This window comes from Micromys minutus (assembly GCF_963924665.1).
Source record: "Micromys minutus genome assembly, chromosome: 2".
In the NCBI taxonomy this organism is placed as follows: Eukaryota; Metazoa; Chordata; class Mammalia; order Rodentia; family Muridae; genus Micromys; species Micromys minutus.
Window position 1 is genome coordinate 9,876,243 of NC_137971.1, and position 18,414 is coordinate 9,894,656.

Genomic DNA, 18,414 nt, shown 5'->3' on the forward strand with positions numbered 1-18,414 from the left:
AAAAAACCCACAGGGAAATGCAAATCAAAAGAACCCTGAGATTCCACCTCACACCAGTCAGATTGGCCAAGATCAAAACTTTAAATGACAGCAGATACTGGCGAGGATATAGAGAAAGAGGAACACTTCTCTACTGTTGGTGGGGTTGTAAACTGATACAACCACTCTGGAAATCAGTCTGGCGTTTCCTCAGAAAATTGGACATAGTACTACCTGAAGACCCAGCTATTCCATTTCTGGGCATATACCCCAGAGACACTTTAATATACAACAAAGATACATGCACCACAATGTTCATAGCAGCTCTATTTATAATAGCCAGAAGCTGGAAAGAACCCAGATGTCCTTCAGTAGATGAATGGATACAAAAAAATGTGGTACATCTACACAATGGAGTACTACTCAGCTATCAGAAAAAAAAATGACCTTAAGAAATGCTTAAGAAAAATGATGCATCTAGAGAATATCATCCTGAATGATATAACCCAGTCACAAAAGAACAGACATAGCATGCAGTAACTGATAATTGGATACTAACCCCAGAAAGCTCTGAACACCCAAGAAAAAACTCACAGACTGTGTGAAGTTTAAGAAAATAAAAGAAAAAGGAAGAAAAGAAAAAACCATTATGTTTACTCCTTACAAACAAGAAAACCTAGACTAATTCCAGGTTACATCCTGTTTTACATGTACTTTATGCTCATTGTAACTAGTAAGATCTTAACGCACACAATCAAATCTTATTTTTAAAAAAGGGGAAAAAAGCCAAGCAATGGCAAAAGTGTATTCGTATACTTTATGTAAAAATGCTTAAAATTTGTACATTTCTCTTTGTTTTTTTTTAAATAAAGTTCTTCAATTAAAAAAAAAAGAGTGGAAGGGCCCACTATGGGTGGTGCCAGCCCTAGACTGGTGGTCCTGGGTTCTATAAGTAAGTAAGCTGAGCAAGCCCAGGGAAGCAAAATAGTAAGCAACATCCTTCCATGGTCTCTGCATCAGCTCCTGCTCCAAGTTCCTGACCTGTGTCACTTCCCATGCTAACTTCCTTTGGTTCTGAACAGCAACATGGAAGTGTAAGCTGAATAAACAAACCCTTTTCTTCTCCCCCCAAAAAATGCATGTGTAATTTTAATTTTATAATTATTTTGACAAGTATAATTTTTCTGGACAACCTTGTAGGTAGCCTTAACTTCCAGCCAAGTTTGTTTTTATATAAATATATGTATTTATTATTATATATTATATAATTATACATAATATAATGTATGGTTGTAAATTCATACACTATCACATGAATGTGTTGCTATATACAGAACTCTTAATGCTTTATTTTCATATGCTGGGTTGAAAACTGTTTGATAGCCTTTAAATATATATCTTTATAAAGTAATATTCAGGAAGATGATTGAAATTGTTTATGTTGTTATGATAAAAGATGGTTTTATGTTAAAAAATCAATACAATGTAAGTATTAAATAAAGATACATTAAATGAGAAAAAAACAAAAAAAAAAACCCAGCTTCTTAACATATACCAGCATATCACTGACATGTCCTAAGAACGGTACATAAATTTCTGAAGGTAAGGCTTGAATTTTTAATACATATGCAAAAGGGAATGAAATTTAAAGCATATCATTACAAGCATGATGACTTTACAGTACAGGATAGCATCAGCTCATTCGATCTAACATAATTCTCACTCTTTCCTCTGGTGATGAAAGATGGCTGTACGAGTTACAAGAAGGAGCTTAGAAACCACAGAACTGGAGATGCAGGTTTCTGTTACTTCCATGTACACCTTTGTGTCTCAATTTGTAGACAATAGACTTCATGCCTAAGTCACATGCCCTCCTTTGGAGCTGCAGTTAAGGCTCCCGTTCACTCCACAAAGATGAAAGACAAGTCTCTATTGCTGAAGATATCATATGCCTCAAATACTGGTTACAAGAGCTCCCAGCTCAACATGACCTTATAGCTTCATTCCAGGAGATTAGCCTTTACAAACTAGAAAGCTACAATCAGGATTTTCATGCCAACAGAAAGTCCGCCGGACAAACCAAATTCCTCCTTCCCCACAACCCTATTTGGCTAAGGTCTCAGCCAAATTCATTGGTTCCTACAGAGCATTGGGGACATTGTCTGCACCAGCAAACACAGATCCAAAGAGCTGTGAGTTTGTGATACTAACCTGGGTGAAAGAAAAATGAAAAAAAATTGAAATGTTATTTTTCTAGTGTTCCGTGAGTATAAAAGAAAGAACAGGCAGTTAATCTTTTGTTAGGGTTTTCAAGCAATCTGGGGTTGAGTATGAACAATATTAAATGCAATCTGAAACTTTGAGGGAAAATATGACTTTATGTTTTTTAAGTCTTATTTAAAATGAACGAGGCTGCCATTTCCCATCTCAACAACTGTACTTTATAAAGCTCTGCTTTGCAGGTTGATCCCACTGCACACGGGGATTACCAGAGAGGTACTGCTCATCTTTCCGGAGCGGAGGAATGGCCCCTTGAGATCCAGTTAAAGAAATGAGCAGAGATAGGAAAATCTCTGATTTTCAATAAGGTTTTCTCGGTTTCTGTCGCTCTGCTTCTCCCATAGGTTTTCACACTGTTACAAAACCTCATCCTTCTTCAGTGCTCTTTGAACCTGCTTTTGCCCAGGGTGAAGTTCATCCACAGTCTCCAGACCGAAGTCCTCCAAGGAGAGGAATGAGGGCAGGAGGGAAGGAATCTGTTAACAAGTGTAACTGAACCGTTGTGAGAGACTCCTGTGCTCTGTGTGCCCGATCAAGATGTCACCTTTCCAACAAAGCTCAGCAAAGCACATTGGGATTCTGTATCACAGACTTGCATTTCAATTCTTTCAGGAATACCAGTATGAGATTGTACATTCCTATTTCTATTTTCTTTTTTCAGTGCGAGCAATTGAATGCATGGCTTCCCATAGGTTAAGCAAATATAGTAGCACTGAGTTACACTCCCAGTCTTAAATTTTAGTAATTTACAATCCATTCTCTCATCTATCCATCATCCTAAACTCTATGCTTGTTACTATTTCCTATTTACTCATTTTCTTTTCCTAAACTACTGGAAAAAAAAAACTCTTTTCTCTTTCACTTATCCATTAAATACTGAGCTCTTTTTTTAAAACATTTTATATTCTAGAGCCTTTATTCCAAGCTGTCAAATAGTCCACTGTAGATTATTTGGCCCACTATTTATTGAAACCCTGTATTATTTATTATCAGAATTATATATTGTTTTTATCTGGTTCTCATTATTATTACTATAAGTATATTTTCTGTTGTTGTTGCCAAAGGCCTGCACTTTTCTCCCACACATAAAGATTTACAGATACTTTTACTGTCTGCCTCTTACCCCCCACACACTCTCATACATGGGATGTTCCATTTCTCATGCAACCCATTTCTCCATCTTGTAGTTTCAGCTTATGTCTCTGTCACCTATAGTACTTGGGGAAAGAAAGAAGGAGAAGGAGAGAAATAAAAGACAATGCAGCCAAAGTAATACAGTTTAATTAAAATAATCATACCTCATTCAAAGAGATAAAAGACAAGCACGTAATGGTCTTCCAGGTTTGCTTGCCTCTTACTTGTGAAATAAATCTAAGAGTAAGAAGCTTACTTATTAATAAGTTCAACTTTACAAAATATGAAGACTCTTTAAATGGAATGGAGTTTACTTCCTTCTTCATTGTGTAAGTTTAGAAGTAGTTTTAGAAAACAAATAGTTTTCTAAACTATTGATTATCAAATTTGTTGCATTCAGGTACATCTTCTGTAAGAAACTATTGCTTTGGTTAAACCAAGGGATTTGAAGAGGACGCTTGCAAGCTAACCATTGGACTGAGCGTGGGGACCCCAATGGAAGAGCTAGCAACAGGACTGAAAGAGGTGAAGGGGTTTGCAACCCTATTGGAAAAACAACAATATTAACAACCACCCCTAGAGCTCCCAGGGATTAAAATGCCAACCAAAGAATACACATGGAGAGATGCATAGCTCTAGCTCAATGTGTAGCATAGTCTGGCATCAATAGAAAGAGAAGCCCTTAGTCCTGTGAAGGCTCATTCCCCAGTGTAGGATGATGCCAAGGTGTTGAGGTAGGAGTAGGTGGGTAGAAGTGGAGCATCTTTATAGAAACAAGGGGAGGGGGAAGGGAGAAACCAAAAAGGGGGAAAAGGGATAACGTTTGAAATGTAAATACATAAAACATCTAATAAAAATAAAAGAGTTGGAGGAACAAATGTTGTGGGTTGCCTGGGTAACAAAGCTCTGCAATCCCAGCTCCTCTCTGAAAGTAGAGACAAAAGAATTACAATTTTGAAGTCAGGTTGGGCTACAAGGTAGGCTCAAAGCCAACCTGATGAACTTTTGAGAATCATTTTTAATAAATAAAGATTTTTAAAGAGTAGAGGGTTGTAAGGATAATCCTTAGTCAGAAAACTTCTCCTAGCATGTATGAATCCCTAGGCTCAATCATCAATATACAAAATAAATGGGTGGCACTATTGAATGAAGGATTAAAAGGTAGTATATGTGATATATTGGTAATTAGTCTTACTTCTCTCCAGAATCAATTAACAGTGTTTCTAAATTTGACAATGCTGGAATCTGATTCACTAGGACATTAGCGGAGGCTGAAAACTTGTAAATGAGACTGATAACTTGCAATTATTCTGGAAAAGCATATGTCACCAGAACTTTAGAAGGTCTGTTGAATGCCTCTGTTATGCTGAAGAGCCTGTCAAATGGATTCTAAGGAACTTATCTTTCACTGAACACACATATGATGACATATGATGAGCTATGCCGTTGATAGTTCATTCATTTATTCATCCAATATACATTCATATGCTTCAGTCAACCCATGGGACTGGATTTCCTTTATAAATGAGGAAAAAATGGGCTTGTTTCAGTTACTTATAGAAAAGGTAAAAAAATAAATAAATAAATAAAAATAAATTTACCCTTTAGGGTTTGATTACTGTGACTACTAACAGCTTGTTAATTCCAAGTATACAAAGGGCTAGTATAGGAAAAATTGATATGTCCCCAGAAAGTCAGTAGTTCTTGTGATCAATGGCTCTTGTAGTTTTTTTAACAAACCATGAATACAAACAACTTGTGAAATATGAAGGAGGGTAAAATGAAAATAAGAAAATAATCAAGTAAAAAGACTCTCTTAAGGACTGAAGGAGCTGAAGGGGGTTCAACCCATAAGAAGAGCAACAATATCAACAAACCAGATCCCCCAAAGCTCCCAGGGACTAAACTACCAACCAAAGAGGGACCCATGGCTCCTGCACATATGTAGCAGAGGATGGCCCTGTCAGGCACCAATGGGAGGAGAGGCCCTTGATCCTGTGAAGGTTCGATGCCCAGTGTAGGAGGGAGAAGAGAGATGCATGGAAGGAGCACCCTCACTGAAGCAGGGGGAGGCAGGATGGAATAGGGGGTTATAGAAGGGAAACCAGGGAGGAAAGCAATAACATTTGAAATGTAAATAGAAAAATATCCCATTAGAAAAGGGTTTTCTTCAGACAAACTGATGTTTATCTGATTAGTGCATTGGCTCCCTGCCCACATTTAATATAAAATGTCACTAAGAACCACATAGAATTTTCTGAAAGAGAGTAGTTTGAGGAAGGAAAGGCAATGGCTGTATCAAGCAGGTCCATTAATAATATCAATGCAATTGTTTACTGATGAGACACAGAGCCTATGATACTGGGAATTTGCATTTCTGATGCCCTATTTGTTGCAAAAAGGCACCACTAATATTTTTAATATTAGTAGGCAAATCAAGTCAATGAAACATTTTACATTATTTGTCTCTTCAAGACTTCACAACAGATATAAAAACTGTGACTTTCCATCTACAGAATATTAGCCTTTGCTAAATTAAAATTATACATGAATAAGTTCAGGTCAATTTTTGTATTAGTCACTCCATTAATAACAAAGCAACACCTTGTGCTGTAACTTCCAAATTTATTTTAAACAAACCTACACCTGCAGAGAGCAGAAGAAACTCTGTAGGACATATTTGTATTACAAAAATCTTACACAGCTGGAACAAGAACCAAATGTTTCAGTATCTGTATATGCGTGTGTGTGTGTGTGTGTGTGTGTGTGTGTGTGTGTGTTGTGTGATAAAAAGATGACATAGTAGATTTATGTCTATGTTTCACTCTTTTGCCTCAGTGCCAGCAATAACAGAGATAAAGAGTTTTCTTGGAAAAAAGGGAGGGGGACTTTTTTATTTTACAATTATTACTTACTTGTGAGTTTTGTATTCTTTAGGAAAAAACAACATAAATCATGTTTCTTTAAGATATTGTTTGGTAGATCTATTTATAAGTACAAAATGAGCAATGCTCACACACTCTTTATTGTCCAAAGTAAATATAAACTGAGCTATTTAGAAAACTGTGAAAGGAAAGAGCACATAGTAGACTCTCTGTGCTGAGACATGGCACGTTTGCAGTTACAGCTGTATAACCTGAGAGACAAGACTATGCCTTCCTCCATGTTGAATAAAGGACACATGGTAGCTGATATAAAGTCGAGAATTTAATTGGGCATAGAAGTAGAGAACCATTATCCAAGATAGGACTCATATCAAAAATAGGCAAAGTGTTTTCCAAGAGTCTGTATATGTTTTTTTTTAATGAAGTTACACTGGGACACAGCTATGTCCTTTTTTAGACATATTGTTGAAAGTTAGTTTATTCTATGATGATAGAGCTTCAGTTGTCTTAACAGAGATGTTATGACTTGTTGGCCACCAAGCATGAAGCATTGTCTCTTCAACAGATCTTTGAAAGATCATTAATGGCCTTCAAAAGACCATTAATGGTTGTTGTTCTACATGACTAGACTGCGCTAATAGGAAAATCAAGCAGAGATGTCTAAGAGGTAAATAAAATTGTGGAATTGATTTGACAAGCTGGCGTTGCCCATGACTACTACAACAGCAAGAACAAAATATATTACAGAAGAAAGACAAGTTTAAGTAAGATGCTATCAATATTACATGAGAAAAACATCTATATTTAAAAACTATAGAAGATTTTAATTTTATAGAAATTCTATTTTTAAAAGATAATCTCAAAATATTAAAATATTGTCTAGAATTTATGAATAAAGAATACCTAGAAATTATGGAGAAGCTGTGAATAGGTTGTTGTTTTCACTCTCTGGTGGAAATGGTGCATTTGTTCCATCCTTTGAAAATTTATTTTATTTATTTGTTTGTTTGTTTGTTTTACTGATTTTATGTCAGTGTTAAAAATTTCTGGTACAGTGATGCATATAAGAGAAAAATGGGCCTGACCAAGTGTCATCAGTGTGATGGGAAAAACAATTCACCACTAACTCCTCATGCAATGGCCACTGTAGACACATTCAGTTATTTTTTCATTTTCTTGTAGATACATCTTAAGGTGGCAAATGCTCTTAACAGAAAAAAAATTGTTAACATTTCAACTGTGTTTGTGCAAGTATTAAAAATAATCATTAGACTGTAGAAAGTTCTAAAATATTTCTTTTCAGACTTGGTGAAAATTGGCTGCTGTAGGCTAGAATCTTTTAAAATGTATCTTGACTTGTTTTTTAAATGTACTACTTATATAAAAGTTTACTTAGAGCACTTTCTGTTCCTTGCTTTTTCTCCCTTTCAATATTTTAGATGTTTCTTTGATTTTCCTTTGACTGGGTTTTGAGGGAGATATGTTGTAATGGCCCCATTTGTCCCTTTATATTTGACCTTTAATTGTACTCAGAATTTATTCAGGAGTTTTTCTTTATTGTTCATGAGAGTGCCTAAGAGGTACCTGTCTGAAAAAACAAACAAACAAGCAAACAAACAAAAACAAAACAAACAAAAACATGGTTCCATAGAACTTACTTATCTTTATTCCTTATTATTGTTCTTTTTTGTTAGATCCTGAATCAGGGGGACTTCCAAGCTGCTGGTTTAGTTCTCAGTCAGTGAAGAACTTGGCTCACAGGATTTCAAATATTACCTGAGTGACTTCTTTTCTGAGAATATACGGATTCACAGTGTATTATCCAAGTTCTTTTGAGATGCATCCTCAATATTTGATAATAACTCACCTGTTTTCAAATGTTCCAATCCTTCTTTTACTTTGGTAAGATCATTTAAAGTTTCTTAGCACATCTTGTGAATGACAAAATTATAAAATTAGAGATGATAGATTAAAGTTACATAGCTATCTACATAGAACATATGTGGAAGGTAGGTAGATAGAATCCAGGGTGCACCTTTAACATCTCTGTAAAATTCTTGTTTCATTTAAGGATAGAATAATGCTCCTTGTAAAATGTTTCCAAACACTTTTCCTCCTGGCTACTGTGAATGTTATATTTCTTGAAAAAAGTACTTTGTAGGCATGATTTACTTAAAGATCTGAGATTTAAAAGCTATCCTGGTCAGTTGAGATAGGCATACTATAACCATACCATAAGAAAAGAGTGATTTCTGTGTTTGGAGGCAGATGTGATGAGTCACAGAGAAAGTCAAATGGGGTTTAGGAACCAGAAGGTAAACAAAGAATATCAGCTATGCAACTGCAAAGCCGAATTATGGCAAAAGCTCAAAAGTCCAAAGATATTTCCTTTATTAGATCTTACTATTTTTAGCACCCAGGTCCTTGTAAAGGTTTTGTTGAAGTAAAAGTTTATATTTAAATACTACTATAAATGACATTGTGGGATAACAAGATTTAAAATATTATATAGAGGTTTATTTAGACTTGACACACGGAGCATAATTTACCAATTCAGTGCATATTAATTTTGCTACTGTTTTCAAAGACATTAAGATATGCTTTAATTATTACGCTAGATCAGTTTTTTAAAACAAAAATGGGGGGAAATGGCATTGAACCTTGGAGAATTTTTGTTGTACATTTTATGACTCGCTTCAATATTCTCTCTTTATTTTTGTTTCCATGGGCTGAAACATAACTGTAGATAGTAGTCTTGGTACTCTGATGTTCTGAGGTCTCCAGGTCTGCCACCTGAGCCTGTTGGGAACTTATTTCTTCAAACAACCCATTTTCCATTTCTCCATTCACAATCTCAATCACAGATGTAGTCTGCCATTTGACATTTCTTTGTTTCACTTTGGTCTCTTCAGCTTCATGAGATCCTCCTTCCCATGTTCAGCCTCCTACTAATTCTGCTAAAGGTCTTGCTCATTGCAATTTCTTATCATACCCAGTAATTCCTTTGAATGTATCATATAGATCCCACTTTTCTACGGTGTCTGTTATTATATGTTGCCCCGTGCTATTCATTCTTTCCTATAGATAAAAACATACTTTAAACACAGCTTGCTAGTTATTGTCAGATTATCCCAACTTCTGTGGTTCTCTATGCAATTCTAATGTGTAGTTTTATTCTTGGTAGTATTAGATTTTTATTCTTTTTGTTTACTGGTTTGTCTTCTTCTTCTTGCTGCTGTTTTATATACTTTATCTAATTTGATGTTGCTAGTTGCAACATAGTCACAAATAATATAAAATATATTGGTGTGACACTAACCATGCAAGGGAAAGATGGGTATGACAAGAACTTCAAGTATCTTAAGAAAAAAAAAAACCTGAAGAAGACCTCAGTAGATGGAAAGATCTCCCATGCTCATGGATCAGCAGGATTAATGTATTAATAATGACCATCATACCAAAAGCTAGCTACAGATTCAATGCAGTCCCCAACAAAATTACGTCTCAATTCTTCACAGAGATAGAAATAACAATTCTCAAATGTATCTGAAGTAACAAAAAAAAAAAAAAAACCCATTCTCACCAAGAAAAAAAGAAACTTCTGATGTTGCTAATTGAAGATCTTACTCAAATACTAGATAAATAGCTCTTAGATCTGAAAATGGGTGTTTCTTTTTCTTGCTGCTGTCTTTAATATTTGGTCTTGATGTGAGTTATATAGTTATCAATTTGACTGACATTGGTATTTTTTGTTACCACAGTTACTGTCAGTACATTATACTCTTTAGATCTAGGTAGGTCCATTCCCATAGACGGAGATATGTTTCTGGGGTCTTTTACTTTTGTTTTCCTGCTCTTTCTCGCCTCCCTACTCTTGACTTATTGACACTGCAGCTTGGTTCTTGCAGACTTGGTTCTCACTATGGTTTTGCTTCTATCTATTCACATACTTTTACAAAGAAGCCATCAAAAAAGGACAAGAATATTTTTTCTTATGTATACCTACCATCATATCTTAGGATAACTAAAGGTTGTCAATTAGAAATATAATAACCTGGAGAAAGAGTTATTGTAATAATTGGTCATATTTTATATACATTTCTAAAAGAAATAAATTCAAGGTCAGCTAAGAGAAATTCACAGGTTATAGTTATTCCTAGACAATAGAAAGGAAACACAATTAATATAATTGTATATAATATCTATGTGATATATTGAGTATATATCACTATGGTTTTTTACATTTATTATTCTTGTTAATGAAAACCCATGTATATGAGTACATGGGAAGTGCTAGATATATGTACGCATGTATATCTCTTCATTTTTAATCCACTCATTTGAGTTTAAATCATAAATATACTCTTAAATTGAATCAATTTTTAGTATTGTATGATAAAGCTGTAAGTCAAAGCAACAATGAACATTTGCAGAGATAGATAATTTTCTATCGCATATAATATCATAATAGTTGATACATGAAGACATGCTGAAGTAACTTATAAGGTATTTTTAAGTGAATGGTTCATAATTCATAATAAAATAATACATAGGTAGTCAAATTCATGAAACAACTTGTATAGTAAATCTATATATCCAAAACATCCATTCTGTGCCTGATTGTTTTTCAAGGACAGAACACTAAACTTCCTGAAGAAAGCAAAAGATTATTGGCTTCTAGAAAAGGAACAATTTTAGCTGGTAATCATTAAATGTATATGCAAAGCATGTTTTCTGGTATAAAAGGCAACAGGAAAAACAGAAGACTGTGGCTTTAAAAGGAAAAATAAGAATGTAACAAAAGACTTGGTTTTGCTAAACAAATTAAAAATTGGCAGATGTAAACTCTGAATTATTCTCAAGCTTTGTTCCTACAAATAATTACACTTCTATTTGCCATATTACCAAGAGCAAGCAGGAAGACATGCCATGAAATAATTTAGGATCAAGTGGAAAAATTTAAGAAAGCTTACAGAAAATCCTTCTGGAAAGAAAGGAACTCAAGTGTCTTGTGAGAAACTGGGACCTATTTCATTCCCTAATGGAAGACCAACATTTGGGGATATGGATTTTCTTTGTTTAACTACAAAAACAGTCTTCACAGGTGGCAGATGCCACCTCAAGTGTAAGAAGCTCATTTTTATGATAACAGAAGCATGATTTGGGTGTGTCATTCATTCAGTCAGTCAGTCAGTCTGTCTGTCTGTCTGTCTGTCAGAAAAAAATTGTGAACTTAAAGAGCTAGTGTGAAATCATGCACACTATGTGAGATTGGTCCCACACGAGTATTGGTAACGCTTTGTGAATTCCAGATGAAATATAGCCATCTCCTTTTTGGATGTTGATACTTACAGCTTTTCAACATTTGGATTTCCCATTCATCATACTTTTCATAGCAGGTGTACCTCCGCATGCTTTCTGAAGTAATACTGGCTTTGAGTTCAATCCATGGATTAAAATCAAAGATTGTTTGTTCTTCTTTTGAGCCAGCATGGTTGGCCAGATCACAAGTATTTTCATCCAGATATTTTGATCCATTTATGGAGGGATGCCTACATTGCAGCTTTTCTGTTAGTTACTTCCCAGTTGCTGGGACCAAATCTGAAAAAGAGTTGCATAAATAACTTCACCTGATCCATACAGTTTCAAATTCTTTAACGGCTGCCTCTTTCAGTCTAGATATACTCATTTCTGAAAATCCTGGACCCTGAAAATAAACACATTCACAGTGAAATTGAACATTGCTTGATAGACCATACAAAGGTTCAAAGATTCCAAAATTGTAGAAGGCCTAGCTTCTGCATTTTTTAAAATTTTGTGTTGACATGTATTTGCCTGAATGTATGTATGTGTACCATATGCAGGCAGAACCTCCAAGGGTCAGAAAAGATCATGGGTCCTCTAGGACTGGAGTTCCAGACAGTGTGGGCTAACAGGTGGTTTCTAGGAACTACATTCTGGTCCCTGCAAGAATAGTACTTGCTTTTAGGCCATCCAGCTCCCCATTCTCATTTCCACCTTTAAGATGCTTACAGTCTTCTAAAGGAACAAAGAAATGTAGAACCAGTCTAAAAGTTCCATACAGTGTAATTAATGCTGCAATGACATATACCCAATTCTTAACAGAACTTCCCTAGAAGTATGTGAAAATTTCATTTCAAGTTGGTTCTCAAAGATACTGGAAATTTTACAATTCAGGAAAAATAAATGAAATGAACTTTTATCAAGATAATCACTATGTGATTATCTTCAATTTTGCCTCCACTTCTTCCCTGCTCATTATTCTTTAAAGGGTTCTGATAAAGGATCATCATACTGGGCCTTGGATGACCAAGATCCCATGATAGTTGAATTGTGGATAATAGTCCTTGTGTATCTTCCACATGTTCATTCTGATTTTTATCCACTTGTAAATATAAATTCGTCTGAATAGAAAAGATTTGGGATACATTATTTGCAGAATTAAGCCAGCGTACAAAGGCATGTAGTGTTAATCTAGTACTCTACTGCATGTATTTGAAGTAGACTAGACCAGCTGTATTACTGTATTACTGACATCTCATAAGACAGGCACTTTTTTTTTTTTTTTGGTATTTGATAGCCCAAAGTTCAGAGGGTTTTCTCTATAATCACAGAACCTTTCATTCAGGTCATCTCTGATGAGTTTCATTATTCCTTTTTGGAAGACATAGTGGACACTTCCCTGTGCTCATATGGCTCTGCTATCTTTACCTAAACTCCTCTGATTTCTTTGTCTCTTACACTGCTAATATAAGTCTGTATTATATTATTATACAGATTATATTAATCAAACTAATCCTGTCCTCTTCAGCCATGGATTCTCTGTGTGTAAGGTTAAAATCAACTTCCCTGCATAACTTTCAGCATCTCTTCAATATTAGTCTTAAGGAGATGCCATTCACCATGCAAACATGTGAGCAAAAACTTAAAATTATACTTAGACATTTTATTTTCATCCTAGGAGAAGGTATATCTTATTAACAGGCAATTCCATTATATCCTTACTCTGCTGGGACATCTATACCTGTGTAAGATCCTCAAATGGTTTTGATGCCATTAATCTTCAGAATTCAAAATTATGTTGTAAAGAGAGAATCACAATTGTTAATTAATAATAGTGTAGAGATATCATACACTATACAGGAATATGCAATTACATATCTTCTTCAGTGCACCTTGAACTTTCTTTTAATTCTTAAAGTGAAGGAATTGTATATTTTCTCAGTTATGATTAGCTATTTACTCTAAAGAAACAGTACATTAGTCCTTATATAGAATATACAAATGAATCTTCATAATTTGATTCTCACCTAGAATTATCATCATCTATTAGCTAATGAAGAATAAATAAAATTTAATATATTTATGAAATATAATATTCTGCAACAATAAAAACACATGACAAACCTATACGTGCTAAACTATTGATGAAACTTGCACACACCTAAGTAACGACATATCTTAGCACCACATTTAAATAGGATGAACTAGACTAGACACATCTATAGTCACAGAAATTTGTTACCTGGAACTTCTAGTGAAAACTGGAACATATGTTTAATGGTCAAAAAAATACAGTGTATGTTTTTGGTACAATGGATACGTTCTAAAACTAAAAGCAGTGATGGAGACTGAAGTGTATGAAAGCTGCTGAGTTAAACACTTTAAAAGGTAAATTGTATAGTGCATGAATTATGCCTTAATAAAGCTGTTTAAAAATAAATAAAATAAAAGAGATCTTTAAATTTTCAGGATATTCACTGCAGGTTTCTCTCCAGTATTGAATTGCCCAAGTGAATTACGCTGATGGATATAAAGAGATTAACTTTATATGGCTTATTACTCTAGTACAAAGCAAAGTCCTGCAGTGTGAGAACTGAGTGAACTAAATGGCCACCTGTGGTCTGGTGAGGGCTCTTTTCTAAGACAGAAGTTCCATAAAGCTGTCAGCTTTTCTTGTTCCCCATAGGTTGTTCTTGAGACTGAGGCTAATATATAGCCCCAGAAAGGTTTCTTACAATTACCTCACACAGAGTCAGCTTTTCATGGCTGCTGATCTACCCTAAATGGCTTTCGACACTGGAAAAATTGGAGAACACAGAAAATATAATCCAATATGGCACTAGTGTCTACAGGACCTCAACTAACAACAATGCTGTGATGGCTAAGGTTTTGAGTACATTTTGGTGTGTGTGTGTGTGTGTGTGTGTGTGTGTGTGTGTGTTAGAGAATGTTACAACATGAAGAACGGTAGCTCTCTCTCCTCATGAAATATTACTTAACCTTGAATACCAGGGCATTTCTCTTCAATAAAGATGGTGTGACCCTAATTGGGCGCCAGATAAAAAACAGAATTAGGTGAGGACTTACTGTCACAATCCAGCTTACCTGTAGAGAGTGTTAGCTTGTGTCTGCTTCTGCCAACCCATCATTTGTTTCCTGTAAGGATAAAGGGATTTTATATATAAATGTGTCCAAGGAAAGTTTGGCTTCAGCTAATGCTGAGTTTTAAATAGAATTCTTGGCTATGATGCTTCTTTGGAAGCATCTCAATTACTTCAAATCATGTTTATTTCAGGCTGTCATATACATTGGTACTATAGAGGAATACAGAACATGCAGACCTTTAGTATCACTGATATGTCTGCCTTTATCACAGTTCCAGGTAAAGCTGTGTCTCCAGGTCAAATTAACTACCTGGAAGAACATCTCCACCCTATAATTTGAGACAATTGAATCACCTTAAATAACTCTACTGGTAGTTTCCCACTAACAATGGGTACTTATATTACATACCTCTCTTTCTAGCAAAAGAGAACTGATCTTGTTCTGCTATCCAACCTCAAAGCTGGGAAAAGATACTAAGGAAAATATTAGAGGCATAATGATAAAACTCAGTGACTTTAGAGTCAGAAAGCTGGTCATTTGTTAAAAGAGGGAGGATATAAAACCATACCACTTACTTCACATATTAGTTACAATGCGTTGCTGTGATAAAATACCTTAACAAATCATCTTAAAGAAGGAAGACGTTATTTTGATATGTGGTTGAAATGAACAGAGTCATTTTGGTATGTGGTTGAAATGAACAGAGTCATTCCATCAGAGTGGGAATGTATGTTGCTATGACAGTGAGGATAAAGTAGCTGATAACAATAGACTTACATTCAAGAAAAAAGAAAGGAAGACTTCTCAGACTCAGTCGAATTTCTTCCCATCATTTTGCTTGTTATTGATTTTTTTTTATCTGAGATCTGAACCCAGTGGATGTTACTGCTTCCATTCACAATGGGTCTTCTATCAGCTGACCTGTCTGGAAAGGCCTTCCCTTCATATAAATGTCCAGAAATATGTCATCCAAGTGATTCTAATCCTGTCAAGTTGACAAATGAAAATTGGCCATTACATTCCTTTTTATTTTCAGTACTCTCATCTGAGAATTATTACAAATACTGTGCCAATTATGGTTGTGTTCTGAAGAATACTAAAGGAAGTAAGGCATGAGAAACTGAATACAGATCTCAATAATAACCATAACTGAAGTGCTCCTTCGATAATTTTTTTGTTCATGCTAATCTGTGAGTACTTTTCTTCCTCACACGTATCGTTATTTTCTAAATTTTCCTATGTGGAATGTGTCATTTTACCCCTTTTAAAGAAGAAAGCAACCAGAACAAACTTTGAGATTGTGAACCAGCCTTTTATCAGTTATCCTCCTCCCATTTTCAATGGGATTATGGTGCCCAACCATCTCCATACAAACTCCAATTGGCCAGTCATGTGAAGTATCCATTTTTGGGCATAAGTTGTACCAGTAGAAAGATTAAACTGGACAGAGGTCATTAAATGCTTTCAATTTGTATTTTTCAAGCTTCAAGAGAATAAGACAACTGATTTCCATATTAATACATACAATAAATATATTGATATTGATGTATTACTAAATACATTTGTAACCATCCTCTTGGAAATATGCATGATTTGATTTATTTACAAATATATATATATACATACATATATATATATATATATATATATATATATATTTACATATACATACCATGTCCTACTAAGGAAAACATATGGTATAAAAATAATGTAAAGAGAGAAATCTACCATACAATCAAACCAGAGTTGTCTAACCTTGGCAATATATCTGGGTCTACATTTGCCGAGAATCTTCTGTAGAAAAATTCTCCGAAGCACAACATGGTGATGTCTGAATCCAGCCTTAAAATAAAACAATAGTTTTCTTATAGAAATACCCCATTATGTTACAAAATGAGAAGATGGCATTTTTAAAAACCACAGGCATAACTTTCAGATATATTCTCCCTTAATAGCAATAATGTTCTACCTATCAGTCAGAAAACAATTTCTTTTTTCCACCAGGATTTTTATTCTCACTGAATGAACCTCCCTCTCCTGCCAAAATGAAATTCTATTAATAAACATGTCCTGAACATTCTCTTTTAACAGTAATTTTTGGTTTAAAATGAAGTACTCACTGCAACTAACAGACATCATTAAGAAGGTCTGGTGTTAAATATTAGTAGTGTTATATATAAAAATTGAAAACAGCAATGAAGGTAGATTACACAATTATCAACCACTACTGTCTTAGAATTTGTTGTTTCCTCCTAAGTCAGGTGGTGAGAAATGCCTCATCATTCCTTCAAATGGCACATGGTAAAGGGCTCTTCTGAAACCAACTGTAAAACAGTTCTGCTCAAAGAAAGCCCCTCTTGGTCCCAACAATGTTGGGAATCTTAGCACAAATTCTTTTCTCGGTGTATAAAATTAACTTGATTGTCTTTGTCTTTCTCTATGATTAGATAATTTCCATAATTAATTCTGAAGAAAGAATCTCCATGTAGGAGCTAGAGGATGTTAACCCAGAACTCAACAGATTAACGCTTCCAGAAGTACAGCCAGAGAACTGATCTTCCTTTATATTCTCAGTTTGTCTGCCTATTACTTTTATACATTTTGTGTATTTATTTTTTGATAATATACTTATTTTTAATGATACTTTTTCTTAGCCTATATTATATACTATGACTTTTAATCATATAGTTTCTAAACAGTGTTTTCATTGTTTCTCCATACTTAATTATTTTACTGTTCATTTTTGATCAAGTTTATTTTCCATACACATATGAATTTCATATCTAGATTTCATCTATTTTGACTTTACCACCATCATGGAAAATTTGGGCTTCAGAGAGACTTGTTTCATGACAAGAAGTACATTTAGATTCTGTGTGTGTTTGTGGGCATTGAGGGTGAATAAGGAGAGTAAGTGTGTTTTATACAAACATCATTCTCTCTGTAATATATAGATGATTTTTGTGAATATATTACTTATGCTAGATGTTTAAGCTCTATCTGTGAAAAACAACTGTGTGTGTGGGAATTGAGTGTGTATAAGGAGAGTAAGTGTGTTTTATACAAACATCATTCTCTCTGTAATATATAGATGATTTTTGTGAATATATTACTTATGCTAGATGATTAAGCTCTATCTGTGAAAAACAACTGTATATGTAATATGTTTAAATATATTTAGTAGGCTATTTATGGAGACACAATGGGGAAAATAATTGGGTACGTTTTTCTTAATGAGTTTTTTTCTTTGAGGGATGGATATAAAAGGTAATTTTAAATGCTGGTCACGTAATGAAAAATAATTATCTTTGAGAAAGCAATAATATAAATGATGGACATTGTTAGAAAGATAACTGCAAATATTCCCAAAGTAATAACGTGATCTGGGATTAAGCAAGTGGACAATAAGGAGAAAGTTACTGGCATAGAGAAGAGCTTCCCAGAGAGGTGAATGTGCCTGAAGGGAGGGCACATGGTTGAATTTAAAAAGGCACAGAGTAGAGTAGAGCTCTTCACCGTGACAGAAGATGACAGAAGCCAGAGCTAGGAAATGGCAGGTCTTTCCATAAAGAACTGACTATCCAACGTGATTCTGAAGAATGAAAATTTTACATTGCTGCATCTCAAAAAGAGAACACTGTGACCTTATTTTTGGATAAGTTTGCAGGAACTTGTAGAACTCATCTAGTAGGGACCAACTTAGAATCACATGCTGTAGGCCAAGCCT